General features: G+C 38.2%; 1 long non-coding RNA gene across 3 annotated transcripts in view; it reads left to right on the top strand.

Annotated features, from left to right (window-relative positions):
• Positions 1 to 24,032, top strand: part of LOC140686785 (uncharacterized) — a 343,874-nt gene that overhangs the window by 292,815 nt on the left and 27,027 nt on the right. For all 3 annotated transcript variants that reach the window (XR_012060702.1, XR_012060701.1, XR_012060700.1), the window contains 2 exons: positions 745 to 861; positions 22,092 to 22,144. This is a non-coding gene — a long non-coding RNA (uncharacterized lncRNA). The remainder of the gene's footprint in view (positions 1 to 744; positions 862 to 22,091; positions 22,145 to 24,032) is intronic.

Genomic DNA, 24,032 nt, shown 5'->3' with positions numbered 1-24,032 from the left:
CCACGCATTTCAGAAATTAAAGGGCTAGTGTCTATCTCTGTGTCTAGCTTCCATTCTGATTACTCAGTTGCTTCCCTCAGTTAAGTAATTTTTAATGTGAGTCCTTCATTAACACAAAAGCCAACACACAGACCGTTATCCCTCCAGATAATGGGAACTTCATGAGTGAACTGCAGGCCACATCTCCATGAGTGGGGATAACATTGCCATCTCAAATATGAGATAGATTGAAGCTAATCGCGCCAAGTGTGCCCAAGACAACATGAGGGGCCCAGAAAGGAAAAAGCTCAGTCCTGGCATTTGGGGAACTCTGAGGAAGACTTTTCCTACTCTTCTAGGTGTTTGTTAAGACAAACCCTCCCCAAACTGCAGATGCTCTGGGAGCTGAAGGCAACCCCTGGCTGACAGCCAGCAAAAAAAAAGGGGGGTTGTCAGTCCTAAAGCCTTAAGGAGCTGAATTCTGACAACTATGTGCACTTGTAGGAGACCCGAATCCAGACAGGAACACACTCCAACTGAAGCCATGACTACAGCCTGGGGTTACCGTGAGCAGAGGACCAGCTAGGCCAGCCCAGACTCCTGACCCTTGAACACTAGGAGATAATAAATGCAAGTTGTTTTGAAATGGGAAGAAAAAAAAAAGACAAACCCTCCCCAATAGAGATGAGTTCATTGCATCTGAATTGTCAGAGGCAAGAAGGGTCCTGCTTCCTCCCTCACTTTCCTTGTTTCTTTTTGGAACAGCAGAGCCATCCCTGAACTCACAGGAGCCCCACTGACAATAAATGGGAAATACAAGGAAGGCAAGACTTGCCAGCTGCAGAGACATCAGGCCCAGGCTCCTTTTAAAGTCAATGGAAGGTAAGCTGTTCTTTCTGCCTCTCCTCAGCGGCAGAGATGGAGAAATGAATTGTTAGTGGGAGGGAGGCCCTGATGTGTAAAATGCCCAGCTAGAGCCAACCGATTGTGAGCTAGCCAGAAAGCCATCTAGATCCCCCAGCCTGCCTTCGTGAGGTGATGGTTTGTAGGGGACTGACTTGGGCCATTTAAATCTCCATTCTTCTGTCAGGACCTTACCAGGCTTTGCCGATCACCACCTAATTCTTAAACATGGATTGATATGCGGATTCATATTCCTTCCGCTCACCAACAACATTCTTTGATGGACCAGAGATCTATTTCAGTGGTAGCCACAACTTTCTTGTATGTTTGAGGCAAGAGCTGTTCCAGTGGCTGAGAGCGAATGTGGAATAAGCCAGAAAACTCCTCATCTCCCTCCCCTTCATCTGGTGATCTCTTTCTCATTCTCTGGATATTTGCTTACATGGCATTCCCGGTTCCAGCCTCCTCCCCCAGACTAAGTCAGCGTTCCCATCGCACCTTGGAATTTCCTTTTTGTACATTTATAATTGTTTGCTTAATGTCCATCGTCCCCATTAGACCCATAGCGCCCCTGCATACTGAGACTGTTAGTCTTACTCACGTATCCCCAGGACCTAAAAGAGTGTTAGGTTTAACAGTGACGGTTTACTGAATAATGAGTGAACAGGGGAGGAGCCTGACGTCAGGTCCTAGCTGTGTATGGAGTGGGCCTCTTGACCATCCTTAGAATATGTGGGAAAGGCAGTTACAAAAACATAAAGTCATCCATGCATCCATCAAGTTCTTCAGCTTCACCAGTTTGCAAACACTTTCCAGCTTGTCTTTTCTTCTCTTCCTATTTCTTTCTTTTTTTTTTTTTTTGGTGGTGGTAATTATTTCATTGTCTTAATAAACAGGTTCTTTTTTAAAGAAAATTTTCTAAGAGGTGCGCTTGTAAATGCAGAGGCATATAATTAATGTAGTACTGTAGGAGTATTCATTATGATTCATTCATCTTTGCGATAGTAAAACCAAAAAAAAGTGAGTGAACCAAAACTCTGTCAAAGAAGAACAGATTGAACCTTATGGAGGATATTTGATGAAGTCTCAGAGAATTCAGAAATCTGTCTTGTTACTACCATGGCATGTCTGGTTAATGACTGAAGTCCTTAACACGGAATGCTCACATTGGTATAGCATACGGAACACTGGTTTTCCAAGGGCAGTTTTAAAGATTACATAATCTTGGATGGGACTATTTGGGACATCTCATATCAGTTCCAAAGAGAACTTTAAAAAAATTGACTTCATTACCCCAGGCAAATTATACATCTTTTGACTTAACATGTAATGTAGTAAAAAATTGTCCCAAGACTACTCTTTTCTTCTCTTCCTGTTTCTTGAAGTCCATTCTCTCCTACCCCATGATTTAAGGAAACCTCTATTCCATGTTATTGTAATAAGAACTTAACTGAACTTTTCTCAAACTGGGGTCCACAGACCAGTGAGGTTTGGCTTACCTTTTTCTGGGGCTCTGTGAATTCCTGATGAATTTTGTAAAGGGAAGAAAGCATACACTGAATAATGCAGATAAACATTTTTGAATGAAATATGACATGCTTTCAATATCTGGAGGTTTTTCAATATATTGTGAGTTCTCTCACTCCTCCCTTCCAAAAGAGGATTCTCATCTTCCTTCCTGTGGGTGCAGGTAGGACTTAGTGACTTATTTCTAATGATCAGAATGCGGTAATGTGACTTTGTGTGACTGCCAAGGCTGGGTTAGAAAAGGAGAGATGGCTTCTGTTGGGCTCTCTCTGCCTTGGGGCATGCATTGGGAAAACAGTTAGACACCATTTAAGAAATGTGGCTTTCCTGAAGCTGTCATGCCACAGAGACTTAAGAAAGAGATTGCACAGAGGCTGATAGAGGAGCCCCAGCTGTTCAAGTCTTCCTCACCCAGCTACTGGGTGTGTGAGTGTTGAAGACTTCCAGCCTCCACCACCATCTGATTACAGCCTCATGAAAGACCCCAAGCCAGAACTACCCAGCTGAGCCCCTCCTGGGTTCCTGACCCAAAGAAACAATGAGAGAAACGATGATTGCTGTTCTAAGTCACTGAGTTTTGGCGTGTTTGTTTACAAAGCAAAAGATAACTACTAGGGTGTCCTATATGCAGTTGAATTTATGATACCTTGGAACCATGTATTTATAGGAGGCGAATGAGAAGAGAATAGAGGCCAACTTAATAAATGCATATCAAGTGAGGAATAAAGTTTTGCAGTAGTTCAAACAGAGGAAAGTGACAGGAAAATCGCTTATCACATCCAACTTGATGTTCGAGGCAGGCTGACCTCAAAGGAATCTTTGTTCAGTTAATACCATACTCATGTTGCAGTCGATGGGTTTCAGCACCACTTCAGCAATTCCATTTAACAAATGTAATGAATTTTAATTATACTGGCTTTGGCTTTTATTTTTTTCTCTGATTCTGTTTAAATGTATATTTGCATACATCTAGCTTTATTTCTATACATTTACTTAGCATTATAATCAAATAATTGGAAACACCAGAGATCCACTATCTTAACTTTAAAAGGAATCTTAAATTTGAGAATCAGTGAGGGAGAGTCTTCAGAAAGGCATGTGTATCTATAGTACACTCTCATCTCATTAACTGTTGCTACATGAAGTAATACCTCCCACTTAGGCACCCAGAGCATTCTTCACAATTGTCCGTGCATGTAACAGTTCAATTGTAAGGTTAGTGTATCTGCCTGTAAACTTCCCAGTTTAGGTCTTATGTTTGAAACCCCTGTTGATGACGATGTTTTCAGTCCATGTTTTCTTAGTACACATGTCTTATATGAGCATTAGTCCCTTCTTCCTCGTGTTTACCAGATTCAACTAGAAAACGGCCATCTGTCCTTGTAGTGCCCTTGACCTTCCCAACTTCAGTGGGAACTTGAATTATATTTCAATTCAGACTATTATGAATGTACCTTTCGAATCTTGTAAATATTCATTGATTTATTTTTCTATTACTCTTAAAGAAAAATGTAGACGCTTAATTTATAACTTAAGTTAAAATATTTAAATGCATGTTTTTGTCTTATGTGGGTGATTGATAGATATAACCCATAGCTTTCTATTATATAGTATAACAAACATCTGAAGTAGTTTGATTTTTTAAAATAGAACAGTAGGTAATTCATTATCATAGTAACAATAATATCCATCATCTGTTGCCATCTTGAAGTACTTGCACTGTATGATTAACATTTCATCTGTATTGTTACATTTTATCCACACAATTTGCCTAATGGCTTAGGTAAAATTGCCATTTACAGAGGCTTGAGAGATGATCTTTTGCCCAAAGGTAACATAACTGGAAATAGAGGAGCTAAGATTTGAACCCAGATAAATGTGCCATTAGCAACTCAATTTTTAACTTCTCTAAATTCTCTGGACTGTTCATGTTTTCTTGTTTACCACATTTCAGTAAATCACTTGTAAGATGTTCCATCATTTAGAGCCAATATGACAAAGACTGACAATTAATCTCTGACCCAGCACTTTATCACTTGAATTTTTATTTTACATTGACTTGAATGCACTCTATTTAATAAGTCAGCCTGGTTAAACACATATTTTTACTAACATTACTGGTGTACATGTATAAGGCAGAAAGCATAAACAAAATAAATGGGAGAGGTATTTTCTAGAATTTCCCACTCAGAGTCTGACTATTCTGAGTCATTTTGTGGATGAGGACCATTAGTGACATTCCACAGTGTTACCCTCCATGTTAACGAGATGATTATTGATGGAGCATCTCTGAAAAGAATGTTCTATTATTGGGTCTGGAATATTCTTCCAAGCTGCTGTCATCCTTTCCACAAGTTCTGGTATGTATATGTAGGCAAAGTCAACACCTCTTATTTAAAGATTTAAAAATGCACATCATAGAGTCAGTGGAATATGCATTATGTTTCCTGCAAACCATGTTAAAAAAAATCAACTGCCCACAAATTTCAGTATTTTTTCAAACTTTTAGTTATACCAGGCACCTAGGTCTGATACCAGACACCTAGGTCTGATACCAAACTCTAGCCTGCTGTGGATCATTGCTAAAGATTTATTTTGCTTTACTTACACTATCTCCATTTGTTGAACACTTTAAAATGGGACAGGTACTCATTTAAATTCTTCACGTGCATCAGCTCACCAAACCCAAGGAAGCAGCATATTGTCCCATTGTATCAATGAAGAAACGAAGAGTTAGAGAATATAAATAATTTGTTCAAAATCACATCACTTCTTAAATAGCAAAGCCAGGGTTTGACTTCAATCTCTCCAGCACCAAAGTCCATCCTGCCAACTGCTTTGCATTATTAACCCTCCACATAAACACACACATTTACAGTATGAGAACTGGTAACTAATTTTAGTGATCCTTATTATGGGCTTTGTAAACTCTTTCTACTTCCCTTAGTCCTCCTTCTGCTTGCACACAAGTATATAAAGTACAGTAAACGTGGATTTTTATTGACTCCTCTCTCCCTGAGGCCAGGTATTAACAGTAACCCTTCAGGGGCTGATCTGGTGGTAGTGGGCCAACATTTCTTACAGCCTGGTAGTGCACCAATCTGTGGCCATCTTGCTCTAAAGGTTTGTGAGGGAATTATCTATAAAATGACCCCAGTGCTTGGCCATGTCACAGGATTCTACATGGACATAGGTCCATGCATTCCTATTTTACCACTGATCAGAAGATTTAATCTTGGCAATCATTCTCTAGGAAGTTAATGTTGCTTACATCACATGTTTATGACCTGCCGTATGAAAGGAAGGAATATGTGTACTTGCTTTGTGATGAACCTAAAGCAAAGTACTTTAATGTTAGGCGCTGCCAGTAGAGTCATGCTGAGGTAATTATCTTGCTCTTAAAAAGAAGGAAAATAATCTCAGAGGAACTCCGACCTCCTTTTATAATTGGAGGTCAGTGGCAGCAGTAGTTAGCCATGCAAGTAACGAAGCCAGGAATTACTGAGAAAATAAAGTGAAGCAGCTTTTATGATGTTGGGTCACGGGTTTGGAAACTTTTATTTAAACACTCCTCCCATGGTACCTTGAGATAGCATCTTTAACAACTCAGCCCAGGTGTGTGGGAACAAGATGAGGATCTTTGTTGTTTCTAGAGTTTGTGAGCCATGCTTTCTTGAGAAAATGTCAGCTTCAGCTGAAAAGGCTCATGAGACACTGTCAATCAATGCCGAGCCAATGGGATGCCTTGTGAAAGGAAAGACCTGTGCTTTTTCTCCCAGTTTCTCAAATCTTAGCATCTGGTGCCGCCATCTTCCCAGCTACCCAGAGTCAAGATCATTATTGCCTTGCCCCTGTTATCTGGTTCCTATATCCAGTCAATTTCTGAGTCGGACTTATTCTCCCTCCTCAACAACTTCCTAATTATCTGCCCACTTCTCTCTGTCCTAACTGCCCTTATTTCCATTCACCACCAAGGCCCACCTGGACAACCGCATCAACCTCTGTGATTAGACTGATCTTTTCTGCCTCTGGTCCTGCTGTTTATGAAGTGGGAAGTCTAATCACGTCACTCCCTGGCTTAAACTCTTCGATGGCTTCCTGTGGCCCTTGAGATAAGGCCCCAAGTCCACTGTACAGCTTATAGGGCCCTCGTGATGAGGCCCCAGTGGATTTCCCAAGCCCCATGTTTCTTTCCCATAGACAGCCTTGAAAGGGCCTAAAACCCCTTCTGCTCAAATCCAAAGCTGGATTTTCCATCCTCTTAAGGTAACTTCTCCCACATCCAGTGTCTTTCATACCTCCTGCCCTGTGTTCTCTTACCTCTTTATTATTATCCTATCACTTAATTAACTCTGTTATAGCAACCCACGTGTTTACCTTCTCTTCTGACCGTGAATTCCTTGCAAGCAGAAACTGTCTCTTGTTCACTGTTGTAAGTTCCCATGCTGGATACAGCACTGGCGGTACCAATGGTGATTTGAAGCAGTACACAGATGCTCTTTTAAACTTTTAAAACCTGGTGTAGAGTTTTTATATTTATATCCTCTTTATAACAAGGAGTGTTTGTTTTTATTATTATGAACCTCAGATGCCTGGAATTAAATTAACTATAGTCCTTATTCCATGACACAGTCATCATTGGTCCTTTCATGATCCGTTTATATTTATTTTGCTAGTTATTTTATACTTTAATAAGCATCCCCCAAATTCACCATACAGGACAAAAGCTAAGATCTTCACAGTAGGCAGCATCTCATCTTAGGGGCGTGTGGGTTTGGTTCTTCTGTATCCTGACCCTACATACAGTGATCACCATTACCTAGCTTTCTTTTTATTCCCACTTTATTTTTTATTCTTTATTTTAAAAAATTTAATTGAAGTATTGTCAGTTTACAATGTTGTGTCAATTTCTGATGTGCAACACAATGCTTCAGTCACACATACACATACATATATTCGTTTTCATCATAAGTTACTGCAAGATATTGAATATAATTCCCTGTGCTATACAGTAGGACCTTGTTGTTTATCTATTATATATATATATATATATATATATATATATATATATATACACATATTAGTTAGTATCTGCAAAACTTGAACACCCGATTTATCCTTTCCCACCCTCTTCCTCCCCTGGTAACCGTAAGTTTGTTTTCTATATCTGTGAGTTTGTTTCTCTTTTGTAAATAAGTTCATTTGTCTATTTTTTAGATTCCACATATGAATGATATAATATAGTATTTTTCTTTCTCTTTCTGGCTTACTTCACTTAGAATGACAATCTCCATTTCCATCCATGTTGCTGCAAATGGCCTTTTTATGGCTGCATAGTATTCCATTGTATAAATATACCACAACTTCTTTATCCAGTCATTTGTTGATGGACATTTAGGTTGTTTCATGTCTTGGCTATTGTAAATAGTGCTGCTATGAATATTGGGGTGCTTATATCTTTTCAAATTAAAGTTCGCTCTGGACATATGCCCAGGAATAGGATTGCTGGGTTATATGGTAAGTCTATTTTTAGTTTTTTGAGGAATCTCCATACTGTTTTCTATAACAGCTGCACCAAACTACATTCCTAGCAACAGTGTAGGAGGGTTCCCTTTTCTTCACACCCTCTCTAGCATTTATCGTTATGGACTTTCTAACAAATACCATTCTGACTGCTGTGAGGTGATACCACATGGTAGTTTTGATTTGCATTTCTCTGATAAATTAGCAATATAGAGCATTTTTTCATGTGCTTATTGGCCATTTGTATGTCTTCATTGGAGAATTACTTGTTCAGGTCTTCTGCCCATTTTGGATTGGGTGTTTTTTTTTAATTATTATTAAGTTGTGTGATCTGTTTATATATTCTGGAAATTAAGCCCTTGTGAGTCTCCTCTTTTGCAAATATCTTCCATTCTGTAGGTTGTCTTTTTGTTTTGCTTATGGTTTCCTTTGCTGTGCAAAAGTGTGTAAGTTTAATTAGGTTCCATTTGTTTATTTTTGCTTTTATTTCTATTGCCTGGATAGACTGCTCTAGGAAAACATTGCTAAGATTTATGTCAGAGAATATTTTGCCTATGTTTTTCACTTAGAGTTTTATAGTGTCTTATCTTATGTTTAAGTCTTTAAGCCATTTTGAGTTTATTTCTGTATATGGCACCTAGCTTTCTATTTAAATAGTTCAGTTGCCTCTCTGTTTCTGAATTTTATTTAATTACACATCAAAACAGAGTAGACAACTATGGTTTCTTTTCTTATTGAGATATAATTGACATGTAACACTGTATTAGTTTCAGGTGTACAACATAATGATTCAATACTCACATGAATTGTGAATTGATCACCACAGTAAGTCTAGTTAACATCTGTCACTATACATAGTTGCTATTTTTTTTCTTGTGAGAAGAAGTTTTAAAATCTACTCTCTTAGTGATTTTCAAATTTGTAATATAGTATTATTAACTATAGTCACCATGCTGTACATTCTGAACGTTATTTTCTTATGTTAGTTGTTTTTAACTTTATAAAAAGCATATGATGCCTAAGCAATATTTGGGGCTTTTTTCACTTAACATCATGTTTCTGACAGTCATCCGTATTGTTATATACTGTGGTAGTTAATTTGGCTTGACTGCTGTATTATATTGATGACTATATCACACTTTAAGCATCCATTCACCCATTGGTGGGCACTTGGGTTGTCACCAGGTTTTTGCCATTGTGCACAGCCATGCTCTGAATGTTTGGGTACGTGCTTCCTGTCAGACATGTGCAAACATTTTAACTGTGGAACTGCTGTGTCATAGAGTATGTGAATCTGTAACTTTTGGAGATCATATCAAACTAGAATTTAATGAGATGGTACCAATGTACCCTCGTACCAGTAATATATATGAAATCCTTTCCAATTCTAGGTATTGTCAGCCTTCTTCATTTTGGCCACTCACTTATCAGGAAAACAGTATCTCATGTGATTTCGATTTGTAACCCCCTGATCATTAGTAATATTGAACATTTCTTCCTGCATCTGTTGTACATATGTGTTTTCTCCTCTGTGAAATGCTTATTCTTGTTTTCTGCCCATTTTATCTTAGATTATTTGTGTTATTCTTATTAGTTTGTAGACATTTTAAAATATTTTGATAGCAATTCTTTGAAGATTCTGTGTATTTATTGTAGGATATCTTATTGAAGTTGGTAACTTATCTTTGTAATATCTTTAAGGTTTAATGAATAAAAGTCCTTAAGATAACATACATATATGACATTCAACAATACCAAAATAGATTTCTGGATAACATGGCAAAGAATAAAATTATTCTGTTTCTTAACTTGTGAAGTGGGCTATGGTATATACGTTTTGCTCTGTATTTGAGTTGTTTTTGAGCTAGAACCTGTTGCTTTCCACACATCCATGAGGTGCTAGGCCTATCATAATAAGCACTCAGCCAGAACTTGCTGGAATGAACTAAAATACTCTGGAAAAAAGTCCACTAATAAGATCATTTACCCTGTAAGTTGTTTAAACATATGGCTTATTTTTTAAAGAAAAAAATTACAAAAAATACTAAAGAACAGGATTGAGCTCCAGTTGATCCTCTTGGTGTTAGGGAAATGGTGTTTCTGGCAGACTAGTTCATGTGGTTAGATTGGACAATTTTCCCGTTTTCTAAGAATATATTTTGGAGACACGCTAGTATAGGTGTTCTGTACTGACTCCACCTAAAAGAAATTTTTCTATATGCTGTGAAAACTCTCTTTGCAACTAAAAAAGGAAAGAAATAAGAATTAAATACTGCTCCTTCTTACAAGTCATCTATGACCTCAGAATCCCCCAAGTGGACCTACTAGTCTCTCTTTGTTCATCACTCCTTAGCTCTAACACAGTCATAAAGCAGGATGTACCAACATGGACATTTTGATTTGAAATTACAATGTAAAAATGCTGATTTTTTAATCTTTTTTTAACCTAAAATATGACATCAACCAACCTCTTTGAGGTTCTTCCTCTACTCAGCATTCCCACCCACCTCCCATGAGGATGAAGGCAGAGGCAAGGATACACTGGATCTGAGGGGTGGGGTGAGGATGTCTGTTTTATACTTAATGAGTATTGGTTCTCAATATGAATGTTCAGTAGTATACTTTTAAATTTTAAAGCATATTACATTTTACAATACAGAAGGCTGCATCTCACACATATGTAGTATAAGGAATACTATTATACTGCATCCTGCCCTGGTACCCATTGCCCAGCTTAACTAAGAGATCTTTTCCAGTCTATTGCAACTCCCCATATCAGTCCCTCTCCCCTCATTTATTTATTCAAAGGTATTTATTTGAATGAGTATTATTACGTATCAATTATCAGTTCAACACTTTAATCCAATTTATTCTGTTGAGTTGTTTGGCCATCTCTTATTGATTTGAAAAATATAAACAGGCGTATTCTCGAACATATAAAGGATAGACCAATGGTATGCCAGTAAATAGAAATGGTAATAATAGGCACATTTGCCTTATTCCCAATGCAAGGAAAAATTCAACATTTCACTTAAATATAACATTATTGTAGGTTTCAAAAATTGATTTATCAGAATAAGGAGGTTCCCTTTCATTACTAGTTTGCTGTATCTTATCATGAAAGCATGTAGAATTTATTAAGTGCTTTTTCTGCCACTATTGAGATAATCATATGCATTTTTTCCCATGCTATTGCTATGTTGAGTTGTACCGATTGATTTTTGAATGTTAACACAACCATGCATTCCTAGAATAAATTCAGCTCTATTGCAGTGTAGTATCCTTTTTGCATATTGCTGGGGTCAGTATTGTAATAGTTTGCTGAGAATTTTTAAAATCTATTTTCATGAGAAAGGTTGGCCTATAGGTTTATTTTCTTGTAACATCCTTGTCAGTTTTGGTATTAAGGTTTTGCTGGCCTTACAATCACATTGGGGAGTAATACCTCTTTATTCTTCTGACCCATCTCCCCCTTCTGTAATTCTCTCTTCACCTGTTAAGCCCATTGATTGGGTTCTTAATTTCAGTTACTGTATTTTTTAATTCTCAAGTTCCCAGTTGAATTTACTGTATAATATCCAGTTTTTTGCTGAAATTCTGTCTTATTAGTTAATAGTTTAACCTATTTATCTTGATTATTTTGATATCCATGTCTGATAACAAAAATATCTGGATATCCTGTGGGTCTGTTTTTATTATTTATTATTTTCTCTTGGTTATTAGTGAATTCTTATCTTTTTATGTGTGTCACTATTTTTATTTGAGTACTGAACATTGGCTTTGAAAAGCTATAGAAATAATTTGAGGTTCTGAACTGTTCCTTTCATATCAGCAAATTCCCTAAGGAGGAAAGCAGTTCAGATTTCAGGTCCACGTCCTTGGGATTACACTCTCTCCAATCCTAGAATATCAAGTTCTTACTGTATTGATATTGTCAATGTTCTCAAAGAGATTTAAAAAAAATAATTTGTTGACCTTGTTTAATTATTCTCAGAGGGAGAGTTTATCCAAAATTAGCTAGAATGCTATTGCCAGAAGGAACACTGGTTATCTGATTGGATTTTAATTTGTGTTTTCTGTATTTCAGATGAGTTGAGCCTCTTTTAATAAGTTTATCATCCACTAATGTTTTCACTTATACAAGTTTCTGTTTAATTATTAGTTTCTTTTTATTGATCTGTAGAAATTATTTCTATTATCATACAGGTTTTTATTCTTACTAGTTATGTATCTTTTAAATTCTATTATAGTTTGTTTTTTATTCTGTAATTATTTGTTTCGGTGAACTAACGTATAGGTTTGAATGTCATCATATCCATCAATCTTTTCCCTTTTGTGCCTTTTATCTTATTCAGGAACCCCTCCCCTATCTCAGTTTCATAAAGATATTCTCTGTCCTTTATTTTTCTCTAATCACTTAAAATTTTTTCTTTTAACTTTTTCCTTAATTCATGTGTAATTCATGGTTGTGGAGTGAAGCAGAGATCCAATTTCATTTTTTTCTGTATGGATAAAAGTTATCCTAGAACCATTTATTGAAGTTAGGAACTGATTCTATTAAAAAAGCACCTTAATTTCAGAACAGTGTTGTTTCAGTAAACTGTGCTCCAAGGTTTTGAGGTCCCCATTATCTTAGTATTCATCTTCTGTGTCCCCAAGAAACATCTCTTTTAAAGTTCATCCTCCCTCAGATAGCCCTCTGCCTTGATTTTAGCTTATCTCCCCTCATTGTGTCAATAGTATTTGCCAGTGTCTCATAGTTTGTTAGCTGTTTTAAAATCCCTAAAATAAGGTGCAAAAACAATGCAAATGGATGGCAATGTAAAACTACAAATCTTGAAGAAGATGTGGGATCTTACCAGCTGAGCAGAATTGCTCTATTCATCCCAATAGGCAAATGACAGATAGAGATGTGGCAGAACTACACCATATTAATAACAAAGGAAAGGAACATAAACAAGTGAGATGACACTACAGATGCCTCAAAAGAAAGGGACTTGAATGTCAAACTGTAGGAGTGGACCTTGAGAAAAATGTATGAAGACTGCATATGTTTTTGCTAACTAAACTCCTTGATCATGATGCAAAAGTAAAATTAAAGATGTCTGATAGCTCAGTTTTTAAAGAACTAGACACACACGCAGCGCTAACAGCCCTTGATTCTTGCTTTGATTTTTCTGTGACCATCTCACAATTGGAATTATGAGTTAAATTTTCTTAAGGATAAAATAAAATAACATTGTTTTCATAAATTATATTTTTCAAGATAAAAATCCCAATCAGAATTTTTACACTGCTGTTTACTATGGAACTTCGATGACTCAAGATTATGAACAATAACCTGGATGGGGAGAGTACTGGGGCTTCTAACCCAATCTTTGACACAAACCTACTTCTCAATAAACTTACTTCAAATGACAAGTTTAAAATAATTAGCAGGACCAGGAGTAGGGTAAGGTGACTGAGGTGCCCAGGGCACAAACTAGGAAAGCATTAGCTCTCAGAGTTGTACACGTGCAAACACTGATCCAGTTTCTGACATTATACATTAGCTTTTCCTGTTCTAAACTTAGAATGAAATCACACAGTGTCTTCTCCTTTGTGTCTGCCTTCTTTCACTCGGCATGCTTTTGAGATTAATCCCCGTTGTCCTGTGTATCAGGACAACTTTACTACTCAGTGTTTTGTTTTATAGATTTTTATTCTATAATATACAACATGTTATTAATATACCATTTTATATTTTATAACATACCTCTTTCTATAACATTCCATTAATATACTGCAGTGTGTTTATACATTCATCTGTTGGTGGGCATTTGAGTTGTTTCCAGTTGTTGCCTATTACAAACAAGGCTGTTGTGGGATTTGTGACAGTTTCACCCTCTATAATCTCTACTTTTGCTGTAAAGCTGAAATTGCTGACTGTGGCTAACTTAGACCCCTGATACTGCCCGCTGCCTCCCTACCCAGCACACCCCAACAAATGTAAATTTTATTCGCCGTATTGACCTAACCATTTACCATAAAAATCCTGTATGCAGCAAAGCTCAGCTGTTATGGAAACCACTATGAGTGATGTAGATTAACTTCGTCAAGAATAAAATAAGAATGCATAGCAGTAGTTATTCAAAATCCATAGAGATAAATGTCATAGGAATCTTAATCATCTTCCTTTCTTTGTTTTGTTGAGCATTTATTATATATCAGGCACTCTAAATGGTACTTTTAATACATTAGGTAACTGAATTTTCACCCTGGTGGTCCCATTTGTAGATGAAGAAACTAAGGCTCACAGAAGTGAAGCTAGACCCAGAGTCAAGTAAAAAGAGGTAGAGCGAGTGTTTAAACATGGACACTTGAACATGGAGGCTTCATTCTGTTTTTGGCCAGTGTGCTGCTTTGTAAAGTGGGACTGATGGTAACCAGTAGCCCCACTGCTCTTATACTATTGGTTCCTTGACCAGAGTGAAAAAAAACTTCAAGATTCAGCAATCCTCAGGGAAGGTTGCTGATTGCATTAGCATGGGCCATATGCCAGCCTCCTGGCCAGGCAATAGAGTAATAAGATTGGTTGTATGGTAGATCCTTGAGCAATGCACTGGACCTCTGTGCAGCCAAAAATCTGTGTATAATTTTATGGTCAGCCCTCCATATCCAAGGTTCTGCATCCACAATTTCAACCGGCCACAGATCATGTAGGACTTGAGTAGGTGTTTATTGAAAATATCCACATATACTAAGTGGACCCATATAGCTCAAGCCCCGTTGTTCAAGCATCAACTGTCCTCTTATCTCCCCAAGGAAAGGAAGGACTGTGCTGGGCATCCCAAACAAACAAAACACATTCCACCATCTCACCTAAGTTTCAGTCCATAGTTTAAAAGATATCTGCCAAATTACACCATCCATTTCAAACACAGTACACTAAGCATACAAGAGAGGTACTCAATTTGTTGATCAATAATGTAATGAAGGGAACTCCATTCTATTGACAGACACCGTGATGGAGAGAACTAAAAGTCAGGATGCAGTGGTTCTAAGTCCCAGCTCAGTCACGCTCTTACCCTCTGCGTCCTCAGGTAAACCCAATCTGAGCCTTGAATTTCTACCTATAAACCAACCAATTGCTGTAATTGGTTCTCAAAGGCCCTTGCAACTCTAGGTAGCTATGACTTCTCTTGGCCTAATCTCCAATTTGGGGTAAAAATTCCTAAATCGCCATGTATGGGCAAAAAGGAGCATTTTATTGCTGTTTTCAGTCCAAATACCTCTTTTCTAATCTTTGTTTGGCCTTGCAGTGCTGGTTTTGCTTGTAGGACCATAAATCTACTAGTTTTAAGATCTGATTTTCACAGTGATCACAGGGAATGTGTACATTCCGTGCACAGTCCAGCTTCACCCAGCCAGAACTTCACAGGAGAGTGGAGGACGGAGTCATTGTCCAGTAAATTGAATCAGTGTAATGGAAACCAGAATGAAATACAACTTTTAGCTTTTTCTGGGTCAGCATAACTTTAAAGTAGTAAAAATTTGGTAATTTTTAGTTTCAATAGATGCAAGTGTCTTAATCTTTTACAACCCATGCCCTTTGATAAACCTAAATATTCAACACCAACCCCCAGAGTTTCTGAAAGGCATCCTTGGTTGGGTAAGGGTGGGCAGGGAGCCTCACCCCTTCCTCCCTCTCACCATTCAGAGTCACTGAGCCCCAAATTTAGACTCGATCTTCTGTATGTGACCACAGGGCAACGTATGTCAAGCTTTGCTTTCTCTCAGTTGTACTATAAAAATTGTAAGTTGTTTTTTAATTTCCAAGTATTAAACTACAACATTGACTATGCCTTGATTATTTCTCCATCACCCCATCATCCTACCCTTGGTAGGGGCGGAGTTCTGATCTGCTTACCCTAGGAAGAAATGTCCTGCAGTTGAGGACCACAGGTAGAGCACACTTAATAATCTTCACTTATTGCAGCTCTACTTTTTCTTTGTCACGTTATCTTTGTCTGAATTCCTTAAGGTCATTTCTAAACCTCAGTTCCCCTTAGGAAGTGAAACTTTGGAAAGTTATGAAAATTTGCTGGATCATTTATGGCAAGTGCTTGGCAGTGTCTAGAATATAGTAAGTGCTCAGTGAACGTTACATAGGGCAATCAGGGCTGCTGTCCTACAGGATGTGCACTACACACTCCGTGGATTGCAAATCAAACTATGGTGGAAACTATAGATAGACAAAAATATATGTGTGTATAGATTATAAAATGTATAGAAAATATATCTGTATTTATCTGTCAGTGCTCAGTGATCCCTGTAAATTGCCCAAGCACAGGGTGTCTGATTTACCAAGACTCCTTCTCTGCTCCTGCTGTATAGTATCACCAGCAGAGGCAGGAAGTCCCAGCCAGCCAAGTATGCAGTATCAGGCCAGCAGGATCAAATCCAAATGATCTCCCAAGCCAGCTCTTGAAAAGGAACAGCATTGGTGACCCAAAACGAAAGGGAACATAGTAGAACTGAAGCGTTCAGGAAGGGCCACGTGAGGTCTCCCGCTAACTTCCCAGGCTCCTAAGGAAAAGTTTTATGTCCTTTTAAATATTGGTTGTTTAGATTGGGATTACCCTGAGAGCAACAGACTGCCATCATTGTGATGACCAGTGCCCAGAGGAGAGAAGCTCTGTCTCTGTTTGTTTGGACTTGAAGCAGATGCCTTCCCTGCAGCCTGCAGGCTGTAAATGTTTCGTAATCGGGGAGGGGATGGGGGATGCTTCAGTTCCTGCTGGAGACAGTGTGACCACAAAAACAATAGGAAAAGATGGAACAAGTTGAGGGAGCAGAGTCTGGAGAACTTTCAGTTCATCACAGGCTCCCTGGCCATGTGCTTTATGGCGTGAAACATTCAAGGCAGAATGTAACACTCAAGAAAATAAAGGGAATATGCGACCAAGTAATATTGGTGTGGAGGATTTTAGTTGTGCTACCTGCTTAGAGAAGATCAGTTACCTCCAGTTAGTGGGAGGTGTGTTTTCCAGAAGCATGAGTCTGTGCCCAAATTAACCACGTGTGAAAGGATCCCACTCACTTCCCTGTCCTACTCACTTTGTTTGCTGCTACCCAGTGACTGGCAAGGTTGGTCTTGGCAGGCAGTACCTAAACTGTTCAGTTCCATCTCAAAGGATGTTTATTGCTTACCTACTACATTCCAGATACATGGGTGGGAACAGGATGAAAATAAAGAGAAGTAGATCGCCTCGCAAGAAGCACACCATCCAGTCAGAAAGCCAGCAGAAAAAGAAATGATTGCAAAATGGAAACTGTGTCCTCTAACGGGGATGCTAACATAGTCCTAGCAGAGTGACGGGAAACAAGAAAGAAAGAGCACATAAAACACAGATGACCAACTTGTAGTAAATTTTAACTGAAGAATCGGATGACATCAAGAAATATTGAATTAAAGCAGAATCTTTGGTTCAAAGAAAAAATATTTGAGTCATCTCCAAGAGATACGTTCATCAGTTGTTTTAAAAGAGATTGTGTTTTTCACTTGCAAAGCAGTGATTTACTATATCTAGAGAGTTAAATCATTTTGCTTCAGTCATTGCATACATGATTAATTAGTCAGCGAATTAGAAAATCATGCCTTAGTGGGATCTAATTTGTTTACTGAGCTCAATTTATTTGAGGGGCTTCGTATCCAGATAAAATCTTTTTTTAAAAAAATCTCTCTACCCAGCCTTCTCTAACTACCCAATCCTTTCATCTTTCAAAAGTAATCACCAACTTCAAATGAGGATAACAAAAATGGTTGAATTTGGACCTGAGTGAATGACAGGTTATCCTCTTGGTTTAATATGCCCTCCGTATTTTAAAGAATGATCTAGTTGAAAAGACAAGATTGGAAATTTAAAAATAAATCTACCAATTCCAGGTTTGGATAAAGAATTGAAAACATGGCTCCTTTGTGCTTCCAGGACTTTCATTGATTTGGCCTGTTTTGGACACAATCTGTTATTTTCAGCTATGGCCCCCAAAAGGTTCTGAGAAGTCTGTGAATAATTTATCCACATACTCTCAGAGTTTGTCAGCTTTTACCTGGACAGAATCACAGAATCTAGTTCCTTCCCTGTGAATTAAGTTTTACACTCTGTGATCTTAAGAACCTGAGGACATCAAACCATCAGCTGGACACTTTACATGAAATCAATAACCTTTATCAAATACCCACTATCAGCCAGATAGTTCTGCTGTTTCAGTCCTTGAAGTACAGCTCTGCAAGAGTAACATTAGGCTCATTTTATAAAAAAAGACACTGACTTGTGCAAAGTCAGATGGCCAAGAAATGGTACAGTAGGATCAAAAACTTCATAGAAACGTAGCTGAGTAGGTGAAGGAAACAGGATTGAGATCCTGGTCTTTTTCATCCAAAGCCTAGCCCCTGAAGGAAATCAACACCTCAGTTGCATTGAGTCCCTTTTCAATACCACTTAATATAAAATATTTGCTTGGAGGAAGAATCTTCTGCTAAAAGATAAGAAAGACTCTCCACTACCATTTATAGGGTATCCATTGTGTACAGGTCTTTTGCTGGGAAAATGGAGTACAGACACAGGGGCTCCATGGTTCATACTCCAGTCAAAAATAGAAATAATCACAGACCAGTGACTAGCTATCCACATACACATGCAGTAGGGGTGGGGTGTATTTATTTATTTCTTAATTCAACAAATAGTGATTATTGCTCTTTTTGGACTATCTGAGCCTATATTTACATATGAAAAATAAGGACAAAAATGTCCTTGCCTACTTCCCCAGGCTGTTGCATGGATTCAAATAAGGACTATGTAAAATCAGATGTCTATAAACTGCACCACTACCACAGGCTTACTTAAACACTGAGGCCAGTCCATATAGAAGTTCAGAACTTCCAGAGTTTGACTATTTCTGCTCAGTGACCTAAGGCATTATGTGCTCTTGCTATAAGCCCCCATCTCTTTATTTTATTTTATTTTTTAACTGAAGCAGGGTTGATTTATAATATTGTGTTAATTTCAGGTGTACAGCAAAAGGATCCAGTTAAACATATATATGTCTGTGTATATATGTTAATTATATATATTGTTTTCAGATTCTTTTCCATTATAGGTAATTACATGATACTGAATGTAGTTCCCTGTGCTACATAGTAGGTCCTTGCTGTTTATCTATTTTATATATAGTAGTATGTATTTATTAATTCCAAGCTCCTAATTTATCCCTCCTCCTCTTTCCCCTTTGGTAACCATAAGATTGTTTTCTATTTCTGTGAATTTCTTTCTATTTTCTAAATAATTTCATTTGTATCATTTTTTTAAGATTCTACATATGAATGATATCATTTGATATTTGTCTTTTTCCATCTGACTTACTTCACTTAGAACAAAAATCTCTAGCTCGATCCATGTTGCTGTAGATGGCATTATCTCATTCTTTTTTCTGGCCAAGTAATATTTCATTGTGATATATCTATATAGAGAGATAGATAGAGATAGAGGTAGATATATATCATGTCTTCTTTATTCATCTGTCGATAGACATTTAGGTCACTTCCATGTCTTGGCTTTTGTAAATAGTGCTGCTGTGAACATTGAGATAAACCCTCATCTCTAAAGTTAACCTGAGTAAATGCTTATTTCTTATCAACAAAAGTACCTGGAGAACACTTGGGGTATACAGGCTCTACACCCAGATACAGCACCAGAACTACCATTTCTAAGATGAAAGCTCCATGGATGCAATGAAGAGAGTGTACATTAGAGCATCCAGTAGACTAAATCCTGGCTCTGCCACTCACTGGCATGAGACCTTGGGTGTATCATTCAAGCTCTCTGAACCTTGGTTTCTTCACCTATAAAATGGGTGTATTAATACCAATCTCATAGAGGTGTTGTAACAATTAAATGAGAGTATGGATATAGAGCTCTGGTGAATTGGAGCTACTTGGTAAATTGTGTAAGTGGAAAGTTGTATATGCCTGGTTACTGGCATTAATAACACTTAACTCTGTTTCTGTTTATCATTGTCTCTTTATACTTGAATTGGTGGAGGTAACCTCAAGAAAGCTGGAGAGAATGGATTGGGTATGGCTAGCTTTTGTCACCTCTCACCTTCCCTGTCACCTTCTTTTGTGAACCGTGGTCTCATAGCAGGATAGAAAGGCTCATACTTGGCCAGGCAACTTTTGAACTAGCAGAAAAGCAAAGGACAGCTATTCTAGGTGGTGTCTTGTGACTGCTTCCTTAATGGGTAGGCCTCCAGTGGGGTACCTCCAACTCTCCTGGAGGTACTGAGGTCCTTCCCAGGCAGCCAGGAGCCTGCACCAGCCCTCTGTCATGGGTCCCATATCTTATCCTGGGGAATTGCTTATGTGTCCATTCCCCAGCATGCTCTGGAAATGCAGGCCTGTGGCAGCCCAGCAGCATTCTCCCAGAGCTAGCACCAGAGTAGCTGGGGGATCCTTCTCTGGCCTTTGGTTTCCCTGGAAGGAAGCAGTCCCCGGGCCACAGTGCCTTTAGTCAGCATTTTTCACTTCTTAATGAGACATTAGTTATTTAAGTCACCCCAACACAGGGGACACATGTCACAGTCCTCCAGGTGTGTCTCGAAACCTCTTTCCATCAGATTTGTGGTTAAACTAGAGGTGAGCAAACTTCTGTGAAGATGGACTCTCCATCGGAGCACCAGAGCAGCCATGGATGCTGATACTGACATAAATGGAGTGGCTGTGTTCAACAGCATTTTATTTGTGGACACTGAAATTTGAATTACAGTGAATTTTCATAGGTCACAAGATATTCCACCCCCGCCCCGCCCACACACACATTTTACATTTTACAAATGCCAAGACCGTGATGAACTCATGGCCATATAAAACCAGGCGGTAGACCAGATCTGACCTGCAGACTGTAGTTTCCTGACTCTGGGTTAGATGATAGAACCCCTGCCCCTCACACCTCACCCCCGCCAGAAAAAACAAGAACAAAATGTGAAGTCACACAGGATGTAGGCACTCTTACCCAAAAGACCTCCTCACTAATCTGTTCTTACAAATCTCACTCTCCACACTCTGGCCTCTTTCAGTAACCTCAAAAGTGGGCCTGGGGTATGGGTGGAGGGCAGCCTGTCAAGAGTGCTAGACCAGTTTATTGGGCATTTTCTTTAAAAATCTGCATATACACATTTGTCTTACTCACCTTGTTCTTTTGAATCTGTCATATTGACACCTCAGTTGAAACAGACAGAAGGAGTTCCATTCTCAAAGCTCCTTGCAGTAGTCGTTACTGTTGCTCTCATCATCACTACCCAGGATCTACCATTAAGAGTCAAAGAACAAAATATAGTTGGGTGGAATAAATGGTAGAAATTCTGTCTTCTTCAATTGCCCTGCTAAAGTTGTTGATTCATCATGATCAGGAAGCACATTCATTCTCTACCTAGTTTGGCTCATCTTCTCTGTCCTAGAAGCATGTCTGAGGTGAGAGTTGGGGCTTTTATTTTTTTCCCATTGTTGATTTAGTTATTCTTATGAATGTTGGCTTTGGGGGATAATGAGACATCTTTCAAGTTCTGGCTTTGTCCACAGGAACAGAATTTGGCATAGAATCAGTTGTCTTAAGGGGTTATGGAGCCGAGGTATTTCAACTTCGTGTGGACTCATTTTTGCATCTTTTCCACAGCAAGTTGGTTTTAAGTATATTAAGTAGCAGATGTCTGTATACTCCTGTGGAGGCCATTTTTGGCAAGAGGACTACTTTGACACCAAGCTTCTTTCAGCTTTGATCATGTTTTTAACCTTGGAGACTCTAGGATTTACACTAAGGAAAAGGGAAGCTCAGCTTAAAGGAAAAATGATAAAAGTCTGGGTTTTTTAAAACCAATCTCTTTTTCCTTCTGGGAGCATTACTCTGTTGTAATAAAGCTGTAGTACATCAAATGGATATTAATGTGCATCATATCAAGGGATCAATTTCTGGGCCACATTTTTCTGTGAATGCTCGTACTTTAGAGTCACAGAAGGTCTGCCTTCTGACAAGTTCAAAGCACTGAGGAAACATGTCCTTCCTTTGCTTCACATTTCAGAGAATCAGGAGGGTACAGTCATAATTTTTCTTCCATTTTTCCAGGTGATGAAACTGAGGCCCAGAGAGATTTTGGGAGAAATAGGAGCACACTGCAGGTAAGAGGACACCTCGAATATCACTTCATTTACAGACCTCCACACCATTTCACTTAGGTGATGGTGCATGTTCTTCTAAACAGGGCCATAGAACAATTTCTCATATGTAAGTGTACTTAATGCAAGATGGGTTTTTTTTAAATGTATTAACATTCCACACCTGTAAACCAGAAACAGTATTTTCTAGATTAAAATCAGAATAGTCAGACTCAGAGACCTAAGGGGCCATAAAATTCTGCTTACTCATTTTACATTGGGGAAAATGAGACCCAGAGGGAATAAAAGATGTTCCTAGGTTATCCAGCTAATTGGAGACAGAAAGACCAGGTCTCCTGACATATTGTGACCTTTTCACTAGACTCAGGATTGAAAATACACTCCCTCATTTGGGGCCAGGAGCAGACATCAATAATTGATCACACCACTCTTTTCTGCCGAGCCTAGTCACAGTCTCACAGTCATTCTGGACATAGCAGTCCAGGTGGCCATACTGAATTACTCAGAGCTGACACTAGAAATTAAACCTATTTGCCATCCATAATATTAAAATGCCTAATACAGTTTCTAAAGCTATTCATTGATAGGCACGTGGTGTATAACAGGCCTAGTACACACGGTGATTAATTGCAAACTCTATGAGGTTGGCATTATTAGAGTTCTGGAAACCGAAATCCAGAGAGATTGTATAACTTACTCAGGATGACAGTAGTGACATGTATTCAGCTAGAAGCTGGTAGGTAGCAGACTGCAGATATGTCTCTAGGTCTTTAAGAAAATTTATATGTATATTTATATAGATACATAGATACACATAAATATATGAATTTCACTTAAATGTTCTTTATATCCCATATCAGTCCCTTTAAAAATTTTTTAAAAAATTGTATATGTTTACAGTGTACAGTATAATCTAGTATGCATATACATTGTGAAATGATTATTACTGTTCAGCTAATTAACGTGTCTCCTCATATAGCTACCAGTTTTGTGTGTGTGATGAGTGCACATGAATCTGTCCTCGCAGCTTACTTCCATTGTTCGATTCAGTATTATTACTAAGTATAGTCATCATTCTTCTACATTAGATCTCTAGACTTATTCATCCAACATAATTGCAAATTTATACCCTCTGACCAACATCTCCCCACTTCCCCTACCCCTCCCAGCCCCAAATAACCAGTTCTACTCTCTGCTTCTATGAGTTTGAACATTTTTTTTTCCAGATTCCACATATAAATGACATCATACAGTATTTGTCTTTCTGTGTCTGGCTTATTTCACTTAGCATATTATCCTTCAGGTCCATCCATGTTATCATAAATGGTAGGATTTCCTTCTTTCTTGTGCCTGAATAATATTCCAAAGTATTATATATACCACATCTTCTTTATCCATTCATTCATCAACAGGCACTTGAGTTGTTTCCGTATCTTGGTTGTTGTGAATAATGCTGCAATGAACATGGGAATGCAGATGTCTCTTAGAGATACTGATTTCATTGCTTTCATGTCTATACCCAGAAGTAGGGTTGCCAGATCATATGGTAGTTCTATTTATAATTTTTTTGAAGTATCTCCATACTGTTTTCCATAGTGGCTGCACTAATTTACATTCCCACCAACAGTGTACAATGATTCCCTTTTCTCCACATCCTCACCATACTGGTTATCTTTTGTCTTTTGGATAATAGCCATTCTAATAGGTGTGATGTGATACCTCATTGTGGTTTTGATTTGCATTTCCCTGATGATTAGTGTTGTTCATTGCCTTTCATGTATCTGCTGGCCATTTGTATGCCTTCTTGTGAGAAATGTCTTTTCAGGTCTTTTCTCCATTTCTTCATTTGGGTTATGTGTTTTCTTGCTATTGAGTTGTTCGAGTTCCTTAT

This window comes from Vicugna pacos, chromosome 17 (genome assembly GCF_048564905.1).
Source record: "Vicugna pacos chromosome 17, VicPac4, whole genome shotgun sequence".
Classification (NCBI taxonomy): Eukaryota; Metazoa; Chordata; class Mammalia; order Artiodactyla; family Camelidae; genus Vicugna; species Vicugna pacos.
Note: the sequence above shows the minus strand (reverse complement) of the source record. Positions and strands in the feature narration are given on the sequence as shown.